At 43.9% G+C, this 23,221-nt stretch overlaps 1 protein-coding gene across 1 annotated transcript in view; it reads left to right on the top strand.

Moving 5' to 3' along the window:
* Hint1l2 (histidine triad nucleotide binding protein 1 like 2) overlaps nucleotides 1–23,221 on the top strand; it is an 865,401-nt gene that overhangs the window by 664,387 nt on the left and 177,793 nt on the right. The gene's annotated exons all lie outside the window — the stretch shown is intronic.

Raw genomic sequence — 23,221 nt, 5'->3', positions numbered from 1 at the left:
AAACCTCTGAAACTATAAGCCAGCCCTAATTAAACATTTCCTTTTATAAGAGTTTCCATAGTCATGGTGTCTCTTCAAGGCAATAACCCTATTTAGGACGATGGTGGGGCAAAGATACAGTGACATGAACAGCTAAGAGCTCACGTCTCTTGATCCACAAGCACCTGGCAGAAAGAGTTAATGGAATGGCTTGGGAATTTAAAATCTCAAAGCCCACCCCTAGTGACACACCCCCTCCACCAAGAGGACATAGGATAGACACATACACATACACACATACACACACACATGCACACGCACATGCACACGCACACCTACACCCACTCATACACACATACACACACACATATATGCATATACATACACATACATACATACAAATAACCTTATATAGCCCGGAATAAAAACATAAAATAACAAATTTATTTTTTAAAAAAAACACACTTGGCTACTTAATATAATGACTAAGGCAGCAATTGGTACCTGGGTGTGTTGTGTGGATTTCTCTATGCCCCAGTGTGAAGACGCAGCTCTGGGCTTGAGTAGTGGCACAGACTGAGATTTGAAACAGGAAGTCAGATCACACATGCAATTTAGAACAGAAGGAAGGGGTAGCCTAACTGTGATGTTGAAAGGAAGCCACCACTTCACAGGGAGTTCTGAGCACCATAAAGCACTCCACACCTGCCACTCACTCATTTCACCTTGGGAAGACATTCCTACTCTTTGTTCCTTTCCTTTGCACCAGAAACTGCCTATTCTTAATTCTCGAGTACTAGAATACTACGAGCTAAGTTCAAAACCACCAAGAATATGAACTTTGAAGTCACTGGGGGCAGGTGTCTTGGTTACTCCCCTCCCTCCTTTTACTGATTCTTTGTGAATTTCACATCATGCATCCCAATCCCACTCCTCTCCCACCATTCTATACGCATGCTCTGCCCTTGCAACCTCCCCTCGAAGAGAAAGGAAAATCTCACTGGGGAAGTGTATCATGGTATGGCCCACAGAATTCCCTTTTATTCAAACAACTTTACTTGCAAATGTTTGTCGCAGTGAGCCATTGGTCTGGTTCGAGGCCTCTGGCTTCTGCCTCATTATCAAAACTAGATCCTGACAAGGACTCCTCTTGGATATTCTGTTATTGCTTTTTTCAGGAAGATCATGCAGCCTTGGAGCTGCAGGACGAGTCCCTTCACATGCCCCAGCAGGTCATAGATGAGGTAGCTATTGGGAGGGGTCGACTCATAGCTCGGATGTGGGCTTGTGTGGTAGCTGAGCTAGTCAGTCTGCCGGCTCTCCTGCTCCTGCACCCTCAGGGTTAGCTCTTCTACTTTGCCCAGGTGATAGATAGGACCAGCTCTCCTGACTGCAGCAGCCAGCGAGCAACAGAACAGGTATCCCAGGCCCACACCATCAAGAACAGCTCTCCAATATTGCTATATGAGGGGTGGGGGCAGTTCTGCTCTCACATCATTGGGTGGGCCCTCCAGTGCCCATACTACCATGACCAGCACTACTGTGCTACCCAGCCAAGGTGTCGGGCTGCTTTCCAAAGTGCTGCAGTCAGCAAGATATGGGGCCAGCTCCCCCACATGCTCATGTGGGATGTGTGTGGGGCCAGCTTTCCTGTCTACCCCAGGCAATAAGGAGCTGAAGAGAATCATCTCTCCTGCACCCCACCACTGCACAGCCAATGAAGAGTGGGGACAGCTCTCCTGGGTGCCATAGCTGGTGAGGGTCAGTGCCAGTTCTGCACAGTTCTCTTCTCAAACGCCAACATGGTCCCAGGTGGCAGCCCAGACCAAGGGCACCTACATGGCCATTGGTGGTAAAATGAAACCTGGATAATGACACAGACTCCAACTGCTGCAGCATCATGGATACAGACACGGCCCTCTGTGGCAAAATGGGCAGGGACATCACTATGGTCTCAGGTGGCATTGCAGGCTATTCACATAAGGCTGTTCTGATCACCGTCAAATTTCCAGTTCCTCCTCTTTTCACAGTGCACAAGCGGTTCCATTTCTCTTTCTCTCTCATCTCTCCACCACATATTTGTTCATTACAGTGGCACCTGGTGGCAGGTAGCCCTCTATATGTCTTCTCTGTGGCTGCCACCACTTCTCAGTTGCTTTTCTATTGCTATGAAGAGAGGTTATGACCCAGGCAACTTATAGAAGAACGAGTTTAACTGAGAGCTTACGTATTGAAACAACACCCATGGAGCAAGGAGAAAACTAACTGGGTATGGGATGGATTTTGAAATCTCAAAGTCAGAACTGGGTGGTGGTGGGTCATGCCTTTAAGCCCAGCACTCAGGAGGCAGAGGCACTCAGATCTCTGTGAGTTTGAGGCCACACTGGTCTACAGAGAGAGTTTCCAAACAACTTGGGGTTAAAAAAATAAATGAAAAATAAAGAAATCTCAAAGCTCACTCTAGAAAGGTCACATCTCCTAATCCTTTGCAAGTGGTTGCATGGATGAACTGGTATGTAAGTTTGGGTTTTGTTGCTGTGAAGAAGCACCATGACCAAGGCAACTCTTGTAAAGGCAAAGGTTTAATTGAGGCTAACTTACAGTTTTAGGGGTTTAGTCCATCATCATCAGAGTGGGGAAGCATTGCAGGCAGATTTGATGCTAGAAAAGTAAAGATTTCTACATCTTGATCCAAAGGCAGCAAGGAGGAGACTGTCTTCTGTAGTGTGGCTGTGTCATCAAGGCCCCACCTCCACAGAGACACATTCCCTCTAACAAAGACACACCTCCTAATAGTGTCACTTCCCACGGAACAAGCATATTCATACCACCACACCTGGGAACCAAGTATTCAAATACATGAGCCTATGAGGGCCATTTTCATTCAAAGCGCCACGACAGGTGACTGAAACTATCTGCCATGTAGAACATGTTGCAATTCGAATGATGACAAGGAGTTGCTGTTTTCTGGCAGAACCATCAGCCTGTGATAGTCCTTGTTAAATATTAAACAGAGAACTTGACTAACCACATGAACTTCATGAATTTCAGTCTGTCCCCACTCTGTGTCTCTGCCCAAAAGTACACACTTAGAGACAACCCCAGTGCTGGCCTTGGAAAGTCAAAATCTCTATCACAAATTCTCTCAGGTAACGTACATTGAAATGGAATCTAAAGGCAAGTGTGGAGCAGCCACCAATGATGACGTGAGCCTAATGCTTTCATGTAGCAGTGTCTCACACACATGTCTCTGTTGATGATTAAACAACGATCTCAAACTTGAATCTTTAGGATGTTCAAAATTCTTCCATTTTCCTTCTTTCCTTCTTCCTCCTTTCCTTCCTTTCTTCCTCCCTTCTTCCTCCTTTCTCTCCTTTCTTTCAAGTTCATTTGGTATTGCTATTCACTCCTTTTAAATGTTTGATGATCACTCTCCCCATTATCTTCCATGACCCTCCCTTAGCCCCTTTCTCACCCTACTGACTTCTTTTAAAAGAAATATTTATATTAATATTATGTGTATTACTGCTAACCTGGATGTATGTTTGTGCACCATGTGTGTGCAGTGCCCACAGAGGACAGATAAGAGCTCTAGATCCCCTGGAGTTGGGATTATAGATGGTTGTGAGTTGCTGAGATTTGAACTTTTGCTAGAGCATCCAGCATTCTTTTTTTTATTATTATTATTAACTTGAGTATTTCTTATATACATTTCGAATGTTATTCCCTTTCCCGGTTTCCGGGCCAACATCCCCCTAACTCCTCCCCCTCCCCTTCTATATGGGTGTTCCCCTCCCCATCCTCCCCCCATTACCGCCCTCCCCTCCAACAATCACGTTCACTGGGGGTTCAGTCTTAGCAGGACCAAGGACTTCCCCTTCCACTGGTGCTCTTACTAGGCTATTCATTGCTACCTATGAGGTTAGAGTCCAGGGTCAGTCCATGTATAGTCTTTGGGTAGTGGCTTAGTCCCTGGAAGCTCTGGTTGCTTGGCATTGTTGTTCATATGGGGTCTTGAGCCCTTTCAAGCTCTTCCAGTCCTTTCTCTGATTCCTTCAACGGGGGTCCCGTTCTCAGTTCAGTGGTTTGCTGCTGGCATTTGCCTATGTATTTGCTGTATTCTGGTTGTGTCTCTTAGAAGAGATCTACATCCGGTTCCTGTCGACCTGCACTTCTTTGCTTCATCCATCTTGTCTAATTGGGTGGCTGTATATGTATGGGCCACATGTGGGGCAAGCATCCAGCATTCTTAACAACAGAGCCATCCCCCTAGCCCTCAGCTTCTTCTAGACTAGCCTCTTTCACACCCCAGGTCTTCTTTACATGTGGTTCATTTCTCAGTATTCCCCCTTCCTCATCCTCCAGCTCTGCTCTCTCAAAGGGCATCTCTTTGACAGATATAATTCATGAATATGCCATTAACTGACTTTTATGGAAAGTAGGGTTCTCACTCTCAGTCTGTACTTGAGGAGACTCCATTTCAGTATCTCTACCTGCCTGAGTTGGACTGATTAAAGTCAAACTATTCATTAGTTTCTGTGTGAGCTGAGGTCATATTTTCATATTTAACAAGGGCTATATGTGCAAGCTGGCACTATAAGAAACAGGAGATATGTGCACTTTTTAAATTTATTTTGTGCTTTGCTGTTGTCATTGTTTGGCATTCAAACATACTTTAATAAGAACTTTTATTTTTTTTCTTACAATCTATTTTGATTGTGTTTTCCCCTCCCACAGTTCCTCCCCACCTTCTTACCCACCTGTCTTAGTCAGGGTTTCATTTCTATAAATGACTTCCTGACCATGACAATTCTTATAAAGAAAAACATTTAATTGAGGTTAGCTTGCAGTTTTGCTATCATCATGGTGGGAAACATGGCAGCATCCAGACCAACACGGTGCCGGAGAAGGAGCAGAAGGGAACATGTCATGGTTTGAATATGCTTGGCCCAGGGAGTGGCAATATTGGGGGGTGTGGCCTTGTTGGAGTAGGTGTGTCACTGTGGACATAGGCTTTTACACCTTAGTCCTAGCTATCTGGGAGCTAGTCTTCCACTAAGAGCTTAAGATGAAGATGTAGAACTCTCAGCTCTGTCTGTATCATGCCGGCCTAGATGCTGCCTGTTCCCACCTTGATGATGACAGACTGAACCTCTGAACCTGTAAGCAAGCCCATTGAATGCTGTCTTTATAAGACTTCCCTTAGTCATAGTGTTTGATCACACGGCAGTAAAACCCTAAGACAGGACATTCATTCCATAGTAGGCAGAGTGTGAGCATAGGAGACCACAAAGCCCACCTCAGAATAAGACACTTCCTCTAACAAGGCCACATTCTCTCCAACAAGGCCACACCTACTCCAGTGTAGACACACCCACTCCAACAAGGCCACACCCACTCCAACAAGACCACACCTACTCCAGTGTAGACACACCCACTCCAACAAGGCCACACCTACTCCAACAAGGCCACACCTACTCCAGTGTGGACACACCCACTCCAACAAGGCCACACCTCCTAATAGTGCCATTCCACATGGGTCAAGCATTCAAACATATGTGTCTATAGGGGCCAAACTATTCAAACCACCACACCACTCTACTTCGATTGTCTCTCTCACCTCTCTTAAACAAACAAACAAACAAACAAACAAACAAAAACCAGACTGTCTCAGGTAGGGTTTCTAATGTTTCAATGAAACATCTGACCAAAAAACAAGTTAGGTAGGAAAGGGTTTCTTTGGCTTACACTTCCATATATCACTATTCACAATTGAAGAAAGTCAGGACAGGAACTCAAACAGGGCAGGAACATGGAGGCAGACACTAATGCAGCCCTGGAAGGATGCTCTGGCTTGCTCAATATGACTTGCTCAGCCTGCTTTCTCATAGAACTCAGGACTACCAGCTGGATATTATGAAGGCATCTTTTTTTTAAATCTGAGGTTTCCTTCTCTCAGAAGACTTTATCTTGTGTCGAGTTGATATAAAATTATGCAGCACATGGGCAATAAGGGAACAGTGCTGGGACAGGTTCCAGACAGATGGGGTCCCTGCACTGTGAGGGACAAGTCAACATGGGTCCCTATCTCTAATCAAGAAGCTATCTGCAATTGATATACCTTGGCAAAGGGAAAATCAGTATTTTTTCCAATAGAGTCTCCTTGGGTATATTAACCACATCTCTGGCTGGATTCAAAAAGACCATTCAAGGAGTGGCTGGGCTAACACTAGGCAACGACTTATTAAGACTCAATTTTGATCTCTATTTCCTGGGGAAAGTATTAGAGATATGAATTTCCAGTGTCCAGCCCTAAAACTGTTCCTAGGCATGAGTTTCCTGGAGTGAGCTAAATTCTCTATCTCAAGTCAACTGAAGTAATGTGATTACATCCTGCTTACATGATGAGTTGAGTTTGTGTTTATTATTCAATACATTTATGACAGTGAGCCAACTTGATAATATCAGTTAGGGGCACAGCAATATCAGATAGGGGCCACCATTGACTTTGTATGGGTTGCAACATGTTCTGGCTTGGCTGTTAGTCTGAATTACCAACCAGTACCACCTTTTTCCCTTCCATGTGCAAGCTTTGAACACTTTGACCTTAACTCACAGTTTTTAAGTACTTGATAACCAAGGCATGGTAGTTCTGAGGGACACAGAGCAGTTGGGAGTAAAATCATCTCCCCATGTTCAGGCAAGTGAGTTAGAGCTAACACAGTTGTTTTATAACTGTTTAAGATAAGCAAAAGAGTGGGGTGTTTTAGCAGATGCTTAAAGAGAGATTACAGAAGCGGTACACAGCACATTCTTACCCACAGCCACGGACACAGTAGGAAATTTCAAATTATTCTAATCCTCTGCATCATTAGAATTTACTTTTGTAATCTGAAAAAAAATACAATTTGAAATAATAATAACTCATGGGGTTATTTATGACTCAGTGACATAAACAGCAAAGGATATGAAATGGTTCCTTCTTGTGGTGTGAATTCTCCCCAGGGATATTATGCTCTACTGGCTTATTCCTGAAGCTGTGCTCCCTGGAAAGGGCTACTAGGATGGCTTTTTACAGAAGAAAGGAATACCAATTGTGGATACAGCAAGTCTGGTTTTGGATGCTGTTGTGTAAGACTTCTAGGACAGACGTCAGAAACATTTCTCCACAGTTGACAAGCCAACTTAATAAGCCAGCGAGCTTCTTGGAGTCATTTACAAGAATATGGGTGAGGGGTGACTTCCAGGAGCAGGGACCACTCAAAGGCAGCTGCATCATCCAAAAGTGCACCCAGGAAAGAACAACAATTCATACATACCACATCCCTAAGACAATGCACAGTTTGCAGGCGGTGGACAGACCAGTCTCTCCTGAGGCAGTGTCTGGTGAAAGATGTCTCTCCTCAGCAGGTGTTTATTGCTTCTGTGACTTGGTGAGGAGCCTCACAGACCTTAGTTTCAGCATAACAGCGTTTACTTCCTGAGTCCCAGGAGTATCCTTCCTCCCTCTAGGAAAAAATGCTTCAGTTCAGAGGAAATAATGGCACATTGGATGCTTCAAACTTTTCTCCATATGTTACAGTACTCAACTATAAGAGGACTTTTGACAAAATCCACAGAGAATTGCTCCCTTTCTATAAAGTATATGAAACAGCCAATAAACCACTCACTTGATTTCTTAGCTTTCCACTGCTGTGAAGAGACATCATGACCAAGTCAACTCTTAGAAGGGACAACATTTAATTGGGGCCAGCTTACAGGTTCAGAGGTTCATTCTATTATCATAACAGGAATCATGGCAGTGTCCAGGCAGGCATGGTACTGGAGAAGAAACTGGGAGGTCTCCATCTTGTTTTGAAGGCAAACAAGAGAAGACTGTCTTCCAGGTACCTAGGACAAAGATCTCAAAGCCCACCCCCACAGTGACACACTTCCTCCAACAAAGCCACACTTTCTCCAACAGTGAAACAGGAGGCCACACTTTCTCCTAACAGTGCCACTTCCTGGGCTAAGCGTGTTCAAACTTGGCCACATTTGGGGTGAAGGGAGAAAACTCCCCACAGAAGAATGAATGAGCTGGGGTCAGTCCTCAAAAGCAACGGATTCTCCAAAAAGCCTTAGGAGCCATCAACAGCATCACACGGGTATTCTGTCTCATCCCAGACTTTGATTTATTGCAGACCTCTCTAATACCTACGATGATGCAGAAATGATTCATCATGAACAAGAGGAAGGTAAGCAGAGGAGGGCACCTCCCTACCCTGTACTTAAGGAGTCACACTCTAATGTGGAGAAAGACAGTCAATAGCAAGGCAGACAAAATTTAGTCATCATGAGCCACTTCACTGATATATAGATAGATATATAGATATATATACATATATACATGAATATGATCAGGGTGCTAAGAAAGCATCATGTTTCCACTCACTTGAAGTTCCTAGATTTATTCAGATACACAAAATATTTCATGTATATATGGCATGAAAAGAAACAGGAAATGTTTGGGGACCAGGGGCGAGAGGGATAAAGAGGAGGGAGAAAGGAGAGAGGAAGGGAGAGAAGACAGGAAAATACACCCAAAACATGCTGTACCTTTCACTTGTATAAAAATATGTTTATGTGTCCCAGTGTCGTGTATACCGAATATAAGCCAGTGGAAAAAAATAAAATACTTATTTAAAAAGTAATATGAGGGGCTAGAGGCATGGCTCGGCAGTTAAGAGCTCTAGTTGCTCTCATAGAGGATCTGAGTTCAGTTCCCAGCACCCACATAGCAGCTCATGAGCATCCTTAACTCCAGGAGATTCCACTCCCTTATCTGACTTCTGTGGTCACCAGGCATGTGTCTAAAAAGCATATATACATGCAGGTGAAGCATTCATATGCATAAATGCGTAAATCTAAAGTATAAAAGAATTTTTAAAAGAATAGAATCTAGTAGTCAGTGAAGGCTTTCCTAAGAATTTATTTGGGGTGTGTGTGTGTGTGTGTGTGTGTGTGTGTGTGTGTATCTGTAGTGTGTAGAGCATGTGTGTGCTGTGGAACATGTGTGGAAGTCATAGGACAGCTTGTGGGAGTCAGTTCTCTTCTTCCACCATGTGGAGACCTAGGACAACTCAGGTTGTCAGGCTTGGCAGCAAATGCCTTTAATCCACCAATTCATCCTGCCTGCACAGAAGTTGGTATTTTAAAGTAAGTTATTAAGTATTGGGCATGTGTCCCATGAACATCCAAAAGAACATTCCAGATATAAAATGCAAAGTCCTTGAGACAGGAGAGGATTTGACTCTGAAAACCTGTTTGATTGGAGATCGAGGTAAGGCTGGGAAAGAAGGTGAGACTAGGGGAGAAGTCTGAACCTCAGTGGCCAACAGCAAGTGGTTGATCTTACTGTGCTCATAATCCTTCATTAGCTACACTGGGAAGACAATCCCTTCCTGAGCATCTTAAGGATTTGACACCTGAACTTTACCTCACCTACCTATGGAAAACTCAACTTTGGGAAATACGTAGGTTTTTTTAACCCAAAATGATAACGAGAGAGAAAGAATGGGAGTTGCCTTAACTGTTAGGGATTCATAACTCTAAGAGGACTGGGAACAGGGCTTAATGGTCTTAAGGGAACCTCAAGGACTTTGCATTTTATATCTGGAATGTTCTTTTGGCTGTTCATGGGACACATGCCCAATACTTAATAACTTACTTTAAAATACCAACTTCTGTGCAGGCAGGGATTCATACCTCTAAGAGGACTGGGAACAGGGCTTAATGGTCTTAATGGTCCACAAAGCCAAGCAGACAATGCCATTTCTGATATTTAATCAATACATATTTATTATACCCGTGACTCCTCAGCAGCATGTGGTAAGAAGAGGTGGTTATGTGAGGATACTAAAGATCAATAGTCCACTCTCAATAAACTCATGACCTTCTAATCGTGTTTTCAACTATGGCACAAGTTCATTTCTCCTCTTGTTGACACGTGAAAGTGCTCTGTGTGACCAGATATCACTTTTCAACACTCTGAACTCTTCCCCTGGGGGCTGTGATTTACAGACTAAAAGGGATCAGGTGCTGGCCCAGTCCCCTGTTCTCTTCAGTAATAGCTTGAGCCCGATCCACAGACACCCACTGCTTGCGACTGACAGTTCTGGTCTGTCTGGAGGAAAACATAATTGACAACATACACTTGTACATCTGACAGTTGAGGCAAAGGACACTTAAGCAATCCACAGCTTGCCCTTCAGCCACATTCTGAGAATGCCAGCTTGTCATGTGTGTAAAGAGGGCTCGGAGTTGGAAGGGAGTGGGTGGATGGCCGGGGATCTAAGAGTTGCTAGAAGGGGAGTAAAGGAGGCAAAAAGAACAAGAGCATACATGAAATTCTCAAAGAACTAATAAAATACATTTAAACAGACAAACACTGTCTTACCTTAAAGAAGCCAAATGCAGAGTCCACTCAGTGTTTGATTCTATTTATGTCAAACATCCTGAATGTCTTCACCTGTAGAGACACATAGCTGGTAGCAGGAGAAAGCATGAGTCTGGAGGAACCCTGTGGGAACATTATGCAATCAGACAGAGGTGGGGGGTTACATGATACATGGGCATACAAAACCCCACTAACTTTTTCCCCTTTAAAATGGTTTCACTAATGTCAAGCAGAGTTGGTGTGTGTGTGTGTGTGTGTGTGTGTGTGTGTGTGTGTGTGTGTGTGTGTGTGTGTGTGTGTGTGTGTGTGTGTTGAAGCTCTCAGGAATACATGCAAGGATCATGAAGGCCCATGATGTCCTGAATCCTTTATCATACCTCTTTTTCACTAGTCTGAAAAAAATCCTTAATTTTAAGAGCTCAAGGGTAGTAGCTTAGTTTGGAGTATGAATACTTTCTTGTTAACAGTACATAAAACAGAAATTCAGAGCCGAGGGGTAGTGGCACACTCCTTAAACCCAGCACTTGGGAGGCAGAGGCAGTTGGATCTCTGAGTTTGAGGCCAGCCTGGTTTACAGTGAGACAGCTAGGGTGATACAGAGAAACCCTGTCTCAAAATACTCTGCCACCACCATCACCACCACTACCACCACCACCACCAGCACCACCAGCACCACCACCACAACCAACAACAACAAAAGGAAATTCAAACACCACCACCACCACCACCACAATCAACAACAGCATACCTACTAGGCAATCAAACTTGCTATAGTTAGAATGTATGCCCCAAAGCTTCTTTGGAAGCCCTAGTCCCAGTGTAGCATTGTTAAGAGACATAACTGTCAGAGAGGGTGAGATCCCAGGGGCTCTGCTCTCAGGAAGGGATTAAAGGTATCACTGTAGCATTCGGTTCCTCATGAAGAATGCTTGGCCCCTTCCCCTTTTCTATGCACCCTCTCTCATCCTCCCATCTTCTGCCACATGGGGACCTTGGTAGGATGCCAACTCTTTGACCTTGGACTTCCCGGGCTTCAGAACTGTCAGGTATCTATTCTTGGCATGTTATCAGTCTCAAGTATTCCACAGCAACAGCACAAAATGGACTAAGACAGCAACAGCATTCTGGTTGGACCAGTGTAGCCTCTGCTCTTTGACATTTTCCAACATTCTCTGGTTTGTCTTCTACTCTTTGGCTCCATCATCTTTGGCTCGTTGCTTTCTTGAGAATGCTAGCATCTGTAGCTGCGACATGTCAGGAGGCCATGGAGGAGTGGCATGCTTCACATGACTGTCTCAGCCTGCTTTCTTATAGAACCCAGGGCCACAGCCTAGGGATGGCACCACCCACAATGGGCTGGGCCCTCCCCCATTAATCACTAATTGAGAAATGCCTTAGAACTCAACCATATGGAGACATTTTCTTAATTGAGACTCCTTCATCTCTGATGACTCTACCTTGTATTGTTTTGTAATGCTAAGTGCTGGCCTTAAGATCTAGAGTCTGCACCTGGCCTCTGGTATTCTACCCCCAAATTAATTCTGATTAGTGAATAAAATGCTGGCAGCCAATAGCTGGGCAAAAGAGAGATAGGTTGGGTTTAGGTCCCAGGCTCAAGAACCAGAGAGAGAGAGAGAGGTGGGGGGGAGAGAGAGAGAGAGAGAAGCGAGAAGCCTCCATGGAATAGAGAAAATGTTCAGGAGGGGAGAAAGGAGAGCTACCATGGCCTAGGGGCCAAAAGAATGGGGCCCAGAGGGCTGCCTAGTTCGAATTGAGAGCAGCCCAGATGTAAATAGTAAGTGATGACTTGAGATTATCAATGGGAAGGTAGATTCTAACAGCATGTAGGTAAGCAGATGCCCAGCTTTTGTGCTGCATAAAGAATATTAAAATATAAAGGGTGTGTGTGTGTGTGTGTGTGTGTGTGTGTGTGTGTGTGTGTGTGTGTGTGTGCGCGCGCGCGTCATCCAGGAACATAAATGATCTAAGGTGGGTAAAAACCCATGCAGGAATTTTTAGTACTTTTTGCTTCACCTTATGTCACGTTGACATAGAATCAGCCAGTACACCAAGGTACATTCCTAGAGGTAAAAGGGCCACCTTGGGTGTTAGTTCTTGCCTTTCACCTTGCTTATGGCAGAATTTCTATGTTGTTTTTCCACTACTTGCACCAGGCTAGGTCTTTGGGAGCGATGCCCTTAAAACCCTCCATTATTGATGTTAATAGTATAGTTAGAGTTAAGTATGGAAAATCCCCAGCCAACTGCAGAAGACTAATACAAATTTGGTGGTCAGGATGAATAATGATATGATAAAGTTGTGACCTTGCTGAGAAATACATCTGACGTCAAGATGCCCAACTTGATGACCTGTAACCTTTCTGAGAAACCAACATCCTGCTGACTAATAATATGACAAACCTGTAACCTTTCTGAAAAACCAACATCCTGTTGGCATCAGCTGCCCACACGAATACTGTGTCCTTGGCCTGTGTAAACATTTCCCACTTCCCCCTCCCTCTGTTACCTCTGTTATGGTAGAAATTCAGCCTTGGGAAAAAATAAAATTATCGCCTTGATCAGACTCTTGTCTTAGCGTCCTTCTTCACATCTCTTGTCTCCCATTCTCTGCCAGCTACCTTCTGCACCCTCATTGACAAATGGTGCCCAGCATGCGACTATTTGGAGGTCTCCTGATGGAGAACATCGTCCCCCATGAACAGACAGGCCTGTCTTCCTTCTATGTCAGAGGCTTTGCTCCTCCTTGGAGCCTTTGCTCCCCCACTTCTGGCTACCATGGACCTCCCGACCTTAGTTCAGACGCTTGGTATGTTTCTCTCCAGACGATGCAGATCTCAGTGGTGAGTGATGGGACAAGCACTCTACAGTCACCTTTTGTGACAGGACTTGAGGAGTCATTCAGGACTCGAGGAATAGGGTTAAGAAAAAAGAAATCTAAAGAAATTCTTAGACTTTGTAGAAAATATTTGTACATAGTTCCCCAAGGAGGGAACAATTGATACAAAAAGATAGCACAGAGTTAGTGATTGTTTTAAAGAAGATTATAAGATGTTTGGCCCTGAAAAAATTCCAGTCACTGTCTTCAGTTACTGGTATCTTATTAATGATATCCTTAGGACTATTCCCACAGAGACCAGTTCCTACCCCTATGGTCAAAGTGCCCCAGGTTGGGGGGCAGGGGAGCCCCTAAAGTAGTTTCAGAAAGAGTCTGCAGCAAACTGCGAGTAACTTTGTTTTGCCACACAGAATTTCAAACAGGCTTTGGCTATGTTTGCCCTAGGATGATAACAGGAGAAAGTCTTGGCATGGGCTCTTCTGCCTACTCCAACTGAAGGCTGTGGCCAAGGTTAGGATTAATGTTTACTTTTCCATGGACCTCTAACTCAATGAGACAGTTTGGTAAAGGGCTGCTACTGAGGTCCTGGATTTCAGAGGCACAGGGAAGGCTGTAGTTCTATTAAAGGTTAATACTCCAGTGTTAGCAATCTCTTTATTGGATATAAGAGGCAGGAAGCCCTGCTCAACTGTAGACTCCTGTCTCAGAAATGGCAGCAGAAGAGTCCTTATAGCCAGTTATCTCTGATTATAACTTACTTTCTGATACCTGTGGCTTCAATTGGATCACATACACCCCCTGGGCAAGCCTCCCTTCAATACTCAGATGCTATTTTCTCCTGGTCTCTTGGCTCAAGGTCGCCAGGCATGTCTGATGGTCTGGAAGAAACTTCCCCCCTAAAGCGGAGGAGCCATACGATTCTTTTATCAGCTGCTTGGCATCTAGCACCCAGGTCCTAACCATCTCTCCATCCTTTTGTTATTAATTCTTACTGGAAGCCTAGTGATGTTTAGAGGCTGGGTCTCTTGAGAGGCAGAGTCACCGAGCTGACACTGAAGGGAGGTACTCCTTAAGGGAGAATCTAAGTCCAGAGAGACAGTCAGTAACAGACTCCAGATGCCCCTCTGCTCACTTTTCTATTTCACAGGCACAAAACTTGCACTTGTTTTTACACTGGCCTTTTTGTCCCAAGAAACTTCCTCATTTAGCTGTGTGACTGAATGCTACTTGTCACCTGATCTGGTTGTTCCAGCAGCTCTTACTGGGCCACCCCCTAGCTTTCTTGCCTGGCCCCATCCCCCTGTTCTTAAGAATTTTATCACCTAATACACTGTGTTGTTTGACTTATAATACCTCCCGTCCTGCTAATATGCATGTCCCAGATTCCCGTTGTGAAGGTTCTAATTCTAAAACAAGAGGATGGTGCACCCCCCTAAATATAAAATTTACCTCCAAGGGTCAAAACCAGGATTGGACACGTGGATATACTTAGGGCCTTAGAATGTTTAATCAAGTGCCAATACGGGGATAATATTTACCATAAAGTTGTTAAAAGAGCCTGTGCATTCCTACTCCTCGGCTTCTGGGCGCTCAGCCCAAGAAGGAGCCCATGGAGGCGCTGAACAAGGTGCAGGGCACATGCGACTTTGTCTACAGCCTGCACTCGACCGAGAAGAGCTGCTTGCTCAAACAACTGCACCACTTTGAGTCCGTTGCCATCAAACAAGAAAAATTGGAAGCTCTGCCACCCAGTCCAGGACAGCTGAGATATGTATTCTTCCACAATAAGATATCTTTCATAGGTTTGGCTTTTTGGATACCACAATTCTGATTGTTGCAGGAGCCCAAATTGAATTGTCTATTGAAATTACTTTGGAAATTTCAACAATGGCAATCAACATGTTATCTTTCCTTCTATGTATCAACATATTATTTAATTTTCAGTTATTGATACTGTACTGTACTGACTTGGGGTTTGCTTATTTCTTACATAACATGCACGGGATAACTATGTATGTCTTTATTTTTTCTCCTGATAGTTATAACTCAATGCTGAGGTTTCTCCAAATTACTTAAGATGTTTAATATCAGTTAAAATTGTAATTCCCTGCTTAGTGGCATCCCCTCTGTGATATTTCATGGTAAACATTTACAATCATATAAATTCATTCAACTTTTAAACTTCTACATCTATCCAAAATGGAGCAGTGTTTTAAGTATATCTGACTATTTTAATTTTTACCCACACTGTCTTTAAGAGGCAGAGGTTAATCAGAAAGAACAAGTGTCTCTCCCCCCTTTTACATAAACCATACATGCTAGCAAGTGTACTTATTTCTGATTGGCTTTTACCTTTAATTTCCCAACTTTGAGCAATTACAGTGAATTCTGGTTTGTGAAAGAAAAGCAGTGCTTGGATACTTCCTATGTCTTAGGAATGGTTAAAGAGAGCATGAAAAAGGTCAGAGAAGGCTTAGAAAAGAGAAAACAAAAAAGAGAAAAAGCTGAGAACTGGTATCAAAACAGGTTCACCACCTCTACTTGGTTGTCCACCTGTTGGGCCCCCTACTAGAACTTCTTTTGCTTGTATCTTTTGGCCCTTGGGCATTTAACCGTTTAACCAGTTTTGTTAAACAACAGTTAGATAATATAGCAGCAAAACCTATTCAGGTATATTATCATAGGCTAGCTATGGAGGATGCCTTTGATGAGGGCCAAGGTCACCTACACATCTCCTCCCAGCCCAGGCAAGGACATTTTTGTCCTTGAGCCAAATGAGGCCAACATTCTTTTCTGCCTGCTGTCCTGATGCCTTTACTGAAACATCAACAAATTGTCACCCCTGCGTGCTGAGCTGAAGAGTCAATGACAGGTAAGAGAGTGATATATTCACGAATAAAGGGCCTAAGACAGGAGGGCCGCCATTAGCTGCTACCTTATCCCATGATGGACCCTGGCCATGAGATTCTCTTTGGCCATGTGACAAATATCACTCCAATCTAAGACAGAAAAAGTTCCCAAGGGGCTCATTCCAGGACAGCACGGCCATTTGGTCACCTTTCATTTGACTGTAAAGAAGGGGGAGATGTTGGGAACCATGTCCTTAAAACCCTCCATTATTGATGTTAATAGTATAGCTAGAGTTAAGTATGACTGGGTTCATGGAAAATCCCCAGCCAGCTGCAGAAGACTAATACAATTCTGGTGGTCAGGATGAATAATGATATGATAAAGCTCTGACCTTGCTGAGAAATACATCTGACGTCAAGATGCCCAACATGACAAACCTGTAACCTTTCTGGAAAAATCAACATCCTGTTGACATCAGCTGACCACACGAATATTGTGTCCTTGGCCTTGTGCAAATGTTTCCCACTTCCCCCTCCCTCTGTTTCCCCTGTTATGGTATAAATTCAGCCTTGGGAAAAAATAAAATTGTCACCTTGAGCAGACTCTTGTCTTAGCGTCCTTCTTCACGTCTCTTGTCCCCATTCTTTTCCAGGTACCCTCTGCACCCTTGTTGACAGTAGGTGGCTTTATGAGCGTCTAGAAATCCTCTTGTATCCACCTTCCATTCTGTTGTAGGAGTGCTGGGACTATGAACATTCATGGTACCCATGCAACATTTATTTCATGGTTTCTAGATATTTGAACCCAGGTCCTTCAACCTGTGTACTAAGTGCTTTTATTCACTGAGTCATGCCCCAAGTCTTTGTTCTCAACTTTCATAAATAGTACTCAATATTCAGAAATAGAATATATGCCCACACCCAGCATGACCACGTTCCCCTGACTCTACATTGTCACCATTTCTGAAACGCAGATTTGCTTCAGGTAAAAAGCCCAGATCCCTGACACACTTGACGTTCAGGACATGAAGCTCAGTCTGTGGACATCAGAAAAAGGCCCTTCATTGTCAGGAACAGAGTCTAGTAATCCACAGTTGCATTTTTGTTTTTGTAGAAAAGTAGGAAGGGGTTCTCCAGTTCTAGATCACCAACCTGTGTGCACCAAATCCAAGCATTCCTGTTTGTGGGAGAACTCATGATGTGCTCCCCCAATCCTTGTTAAATAGCTCGGGATCATGTTCATAATTTTACCATTGTAGAACTTTCGTCTACTTGAATTCTCTCTATAACTGTTTAAGCTATTGTGGTTGGTTTCATGACTCCATCCCCACTGTGTGCTACTTTAGAAATCTTAGAAGCAAGAACAAGAAAATTCTGCCTTACATCTTTTCTCTGATCCACGGGGTCTTGGTCAATGGTTGCTTCTATTCCTGTATCTGATTGCTCACTTTTCATGGTGCTGGGCATGAAATCTAGAACCTCACAAAGGCTAGGCAAGTGCTCCAGCACTGAGCCACACCTACAGCCGCTTCTTTTCCTTCAAAGGCAACATCCTATGTATGAGTCTGAGAATACATGGCCATATATAAGACAAAACGGCAGTGTGAGGTGGAAATTTCTGGTTCCATTGCAGACTCAGTTGTGTCATGTGAAGTTTTTCTGGAAACTGTCTTTTGAGAGGGATGTTTTGCTGAGAACAGACATGTGGTGTTTTTTCTGGAAACTGCCTGAGAAGAGGGCATGTGAAGGTTGGCTATAGTGGATGCTTGACAGAACATGTGATGTTTGGAAAGTAATAAATATAAAGCAATAAATATTTATATATAAATATATATTAATAAATATAATATGATCACCATTAGAGATAAATGCACCAAAGAACTTCTGGTGCCTTCTTGCAACTTCCCTCAACTCAGGCCAATTGGCAGAGTATTGTGGTTTCCTCTGGAGCGAATTGCTTTTGCTGATTCGTAAATGGTGTTTGCAAGTGAAAAGAGCTACTGCAGCTGATTCTCGTGAGCTGAACTGCTGCTATCCTGATAATACCAATCAGATTAGCCCCCAAAGAACTATTTCTAAACAGATCCACGTCCTCTGCTACCCTATTGACCTTTCTTTCCCATTAACCCTGGTGGGTGGTGGGCTACAAGGGAGGTTAAAGTGTTTAAGAGCCATCATTGAATTAGATTTGGAAAAATATAAATCTGTAGTATTGGTTAACACATTTTGGGTATTGGTCTATGTAGTGAGTTTTGTTTTGCTCAATGAAGGCAATTAGGTTAATTAGAAATTAACTTACACAGAATGTAGTCTGTGCCTCATGACAGACTATATAAAGCTGAGCACTGGTGATTTGTCTGGTCTTATTGCTTGTCCTGTGCTTGGTCCCCCTAAACCAACTTCCCCAAGTTCATGTTGAAAAAGGTCCATGGCAAACCCTGTATGCCAGCTGCCTTTGGCTCATTCATTCCTTCCTAAAAGCTCTAGACCAATGGTTCTCAACCTCTGAGTCATGACTCCTTGAGGAGTCAAATGGCCCTTTCTCAAGGGTTGCACATCAGGTATCCTGAATATCAAATATTTTCTCTATGACATAGAAGCAACAATAGCAAAATTACAGTTATGAAGTATCAACAAAATAGTTTTATGGTCAATCCATAAGCATGAGAGATTTCCCCATATTCTAGTATCCTATTCTTTTTCCACAACAGAGACCTCGTGCTCTTCATTTAGGTGTTATTTTTTAAAAGCTGTTGATAGGATCCGTGACTTCTGACTCCTAACAAAGCCACAGAGGCCGATGTCTAAATGGAACCAGGTAGGCTCCAAAATCCATGTAAATGAAGTATGTTGTCAAAAGTTAGTAGAGAGGAAGCTGGGCATGGTGGCTCACAACTTTAATCCCAGCACCCAGAAGGCAGAGACAGTCAAATCACTGAGCTTAAGGCCAGCCTGATCTGTAGAGAAATCCTGTCTCCAAAAAAACAAACCCAACCTAACAACTGAACAAACAAAATGATAGGGAAGAGGATGGGGAGATGGCTCAAGTCAAGTGCACTGACTGTTCCAACAGTCATTTGCAGCATCCACATGGTCACTCGCAACTATAACTACAGTCCTAGGGGACCCAGTGCCTTCTTCTGGCTTGTTTGGGCACCAATCACACATGTGGTGCACAGATACACAGGTAGGCAAGACAACAATACACATAAAATGATAGTGATGATGATGGTGGCGGTGGTGGATGTGGTACTGGTCGTGGTGGTGGCGGTGGTGATGGTGATAATGACGTTGATGATAAGTTTCAAATTAAAAAACAAAGTGAGGAGAGAAGCCTCCTCTCCCGTTTCCTTTTTTTTTTTTTTTTTTTTTTTTGAGTGCATGCTGTGTGCGACTCTAGTTGGGAACACTCACGATACCTTAGCGTCTTTATGCCTTAAATCTGTTTATCTCTTGTAAGTCCTGTTAGGTATCTGCTGAGACAGTAACTATGGTGACAGCCAGAGTTTCAATCAATGATATTTTGGATCTGAATGTTCCTCTTTGTGATGCTTGCTTTTGAATGGCACATACCGAATCCTAGTGCACTAGAGCATCAGAGGAATTTCATCTGCTTTTAATCAGCTTTGTACACATCCTACTCACACTTCTGTTGCTGTGATTAAAAAGAAAAAGCAAATCCTCTGACCAAATGACCCTAAGGGAGGCTAGGATTTATTCATGTTGGATTACAGGTCATAGTCCATCACTGAGGGAAGTCAAGGCAGGAGTCTGAAGGTGCCTCTGGTTGCTGTTCAACCCAGTATTACTTCCATCAAAGAAAATCATTTCACAATCAAAGCATTACAGAAGGGGTCATAGAGGATGCTATTTGCCAGTTGGCTGCAGGCTGGCTTATACCCAACTAGTTTACCACCTGCCTAGCGATGGGACGTCCCACAGTAGTCTGAGCCTTCCCACATCAATTAACAACCTAAAGAGTCTCCCAGAGACATGCCCACAGGCCAGTCTGATCTAGGGCAGTTCTCTAATCCGGACTATCCCATCTGTGACAGGTTGAGAGTCAATACACCGTTTTGTGTTGTGAGACAGTGTTTTGTGGGGGAGTTAACTGCTGTCACAAATCATATCATTTTCCCTATAATCATGGACACTATCATTGATCTCTTAAACTATAAATGTCAAGTAAAGGGGTCAGAAATTTGTTAATAACGTCCTGCGTTTCCAATCCTACATTTTTTTAAAGAATTACTTAGTTACCATATATAAGAATACTGTAGCTGTCTTCAGACACACCAGAAGAGGGCATCAGATCTTATTATAAGTGATTGTGAGCCACCATGTGGTTGCTGAGATTTGAACTCAGGATCTCTGGAAGAGCAGTCAGTGCTCTTAACTACTGAGCCATCTCTCCAGCCCTCAATTCTACATATTTTTTGGGGTTGCTAAGATTCCTGTGTCTTTTTCTTTGTTCACATTATCATCTATCATTTGTTTTCTGAGTTAAATATCAACAGTGTTCGATCATTCCTGGGATTCCATAGGTATACCACAGGTATTCTGAGACCAGTTACGTGTTTCTAATGTGACCCAGGTCAACTCTTGGGAAAGGGGAACCGTATGCAAGGAAGAAAGCACCTGATAGGGTCCTAGAGAAGACCTTTGCTTCCTTGGCCTTGAATCAATGCATGGGTGAATATATGCACTTCATATTGTGTATGAAAGGCACAGCTTTAAATTTACCTGGTGTTTCCCAGAGACTACTTTACACAACAGGAAGAAATCACAAAGGTCGATATTGATGATCTCTCCCAGGTGAGGAAAGGGGACAAGTGAGCACACTGTGAGTAAGTCGATTTCCGTGTTGAGACATTGACCAACTCAGGCAATCACCAGTAAGCCCAGAGTCTCAGATGCGGAACGGTGGAGATCTGAATGGGGATCAATAAACTTTGGATGATTTGAGAACACTGACTGATCGTTCATTGACTTTATGAACCCAAACAAGGCAAAGCAGGGGAGGCCACAGTTGATGGCCAATGCTGAGGCTGAGAGGGTGCTAGAATAAACAGCCCTAGGTGAAGCCCAGTGTGGAATTCTCTAATAAATAGCTAACAAGCAGAAATAACTTTCATAGAACATAGAGAGATGGCTCAGTGGCTAAAACCATGCCCTGCCCTTGCAGAGCATTTGAATTTGGTTTCCAGCACCCACATCAGAGGGGCTCACAACTGTCTGTTGTTCTACAGCTAAGGGATTAGACACCTTCTGGCTTCCTCAGGAGACTGCACTCACGCACACATACCAGAACCCCCAACACCCACGTGTACATAATTCAAAATGTTAGTTACATAAAAGAGTAACCTATGTAGTCAAGCACAGCTCACACGTCCGTTGACGACATTGGAGAGTTAGTTCTTTTACTGTGTAATCATTCATCCTGCTGAGCACACAGACGTCATGGACGTGAGTGACAGTCATGATACCACATGCTTTCTAAACCCCGGAATGTTGGGTGTTTTCCAATAAGACTGTGGTGGGGCTCACAGGTGACACAGGCATCCAGTACATAGCTCCTCCTGGCCAACTGCCAATTCCTTCTCTGCACCCTTTCATAATCACCCTTTCATAATCACCCTTTCCAAAAATAGCTAGACTTCATCTTATTTGACCTCTGTTATTTCAACGAAAAAAAACTTTCTCAGCAAGCACCATACTGACAGTCACCCCCAATCCCTGACACATACTGTTTGGTGGGTCCCTCAGACCTGAGTGGGGACATTCAAATAAGCAACCCCCTGCGGTCCATAGTGATCATGTGGAATGTGCAGGTTGCTTCCTCTGCCACCAGTTTCAGCGGTATCATCTGTGACCCTGCCATGTTGTTTCCTTGTTTGTTTTTTTTTAACCTATATGTAATAATTTCTGCTGTATGTCTTACCCTTTGTTTACACATATTTAAATATTTCCAGAGAGGACATCAAACACTGTAGACAGCAGTAGACAAGGCAGTAACAGAATCAATGCCTGTGTGAACAACCGCACCTGGTCATTCTCTTGCTGACATGGTGTCCAGTCAATGCTCTCATCTGCCGTCCACCCTGCTCAGGGACACTGTGAGGCTCTATGGTGGGTTCATTTCAGTTCATGTGCAAGAGCATTCCCTTTGTGATGTTGTTGGATTTGCTCTAATAATGCTCCTCAAGATTCTCTACACACATTGGTAATGGACTAGGCTACCTTTCCTCCTGTGTAGATGACAGCTAGACCACCCCCCACCAGCACTTCAAACTACTGCTCCTTCTCCATTCTCTGTGCTGGACAGGCCTTCGCTGTTCACCCAGGAAGCCTGGCCCCAACCTACAGCTTGTGTGGAGTTTCCCTTAACCTGGCTACTGCAGCCCTGGGTCTCCAGTCCTCAGATCTACTGGACACCCCAGCGTGGGGACTAGATGAAGTATACAGCTCGCTTCTTGATGAGACAGGGACTAGCCTAGTGTATATAAACTTTTCCCAAGCCAAATGCCTAGGTGGCCAGTGAGTGATGTGTGTCAGTGCTCCATCATCAGAGTCCACAGGACCTGATGCCACGGATACAACTCAGTGTCCTCTAAATGGTAACTGGCACCTCACAGGCCCAGGAGGAGGACTGCAGTGAGCCATTTTTGTTGGTGGCTTTGTCCCATGGAGGGTTCCCTATACATAGTGAACAGTAAGACGGCATGCAAGTCATTTCCCACTGAGGAATGTGTGAAATTTCCATGGGCTCAGCCTTGTCATTGGTTGATCACCCCAGTATTATGAGAAAGCCCAGCAATTCCTTAGGATGACCATCTGTTAAACATGGTGCAGGATGAACGCACAGCTCTGGGCTCAGGGGATGACGAGAATGGTGGCCTCCATTACAATTAAGCTGACCTTATCCTTCTCTGCATGGTTCTGCTGTCCAGTCTGACAGAGAAGCCCAGAGAGCAGAGACCTCTGTCCATGAGCCCCAGTATGGCTCATGTAGAATCTGAGTCCCTAACAATTAGGGGCACCACTGAGCCCTGGACAGTCAGGTCACAGCACATAATTAATATTCTTTGCCGCAGTTGGTATT

The sequence above is a fragment of the Rattus norvegicus genome, chromosome 12 (genome assembly GCF_036323735.1).
Source record: "Rattus norvegicus strain BN/NHsdMcwi chromosome 12, GRCr8, whole genome shotgun sequence".
Classification (NCBI taxonomy): Eukaryota; Metazoa; Chordata; class Mammalia; order Rodentia; family Muridae; genus Rattus; species Rattus norvegicus.
Note: the sequence above shows the minus strand (reverse complement) of the source record. Positions and strands in the feature narration are given on the sequence as shown.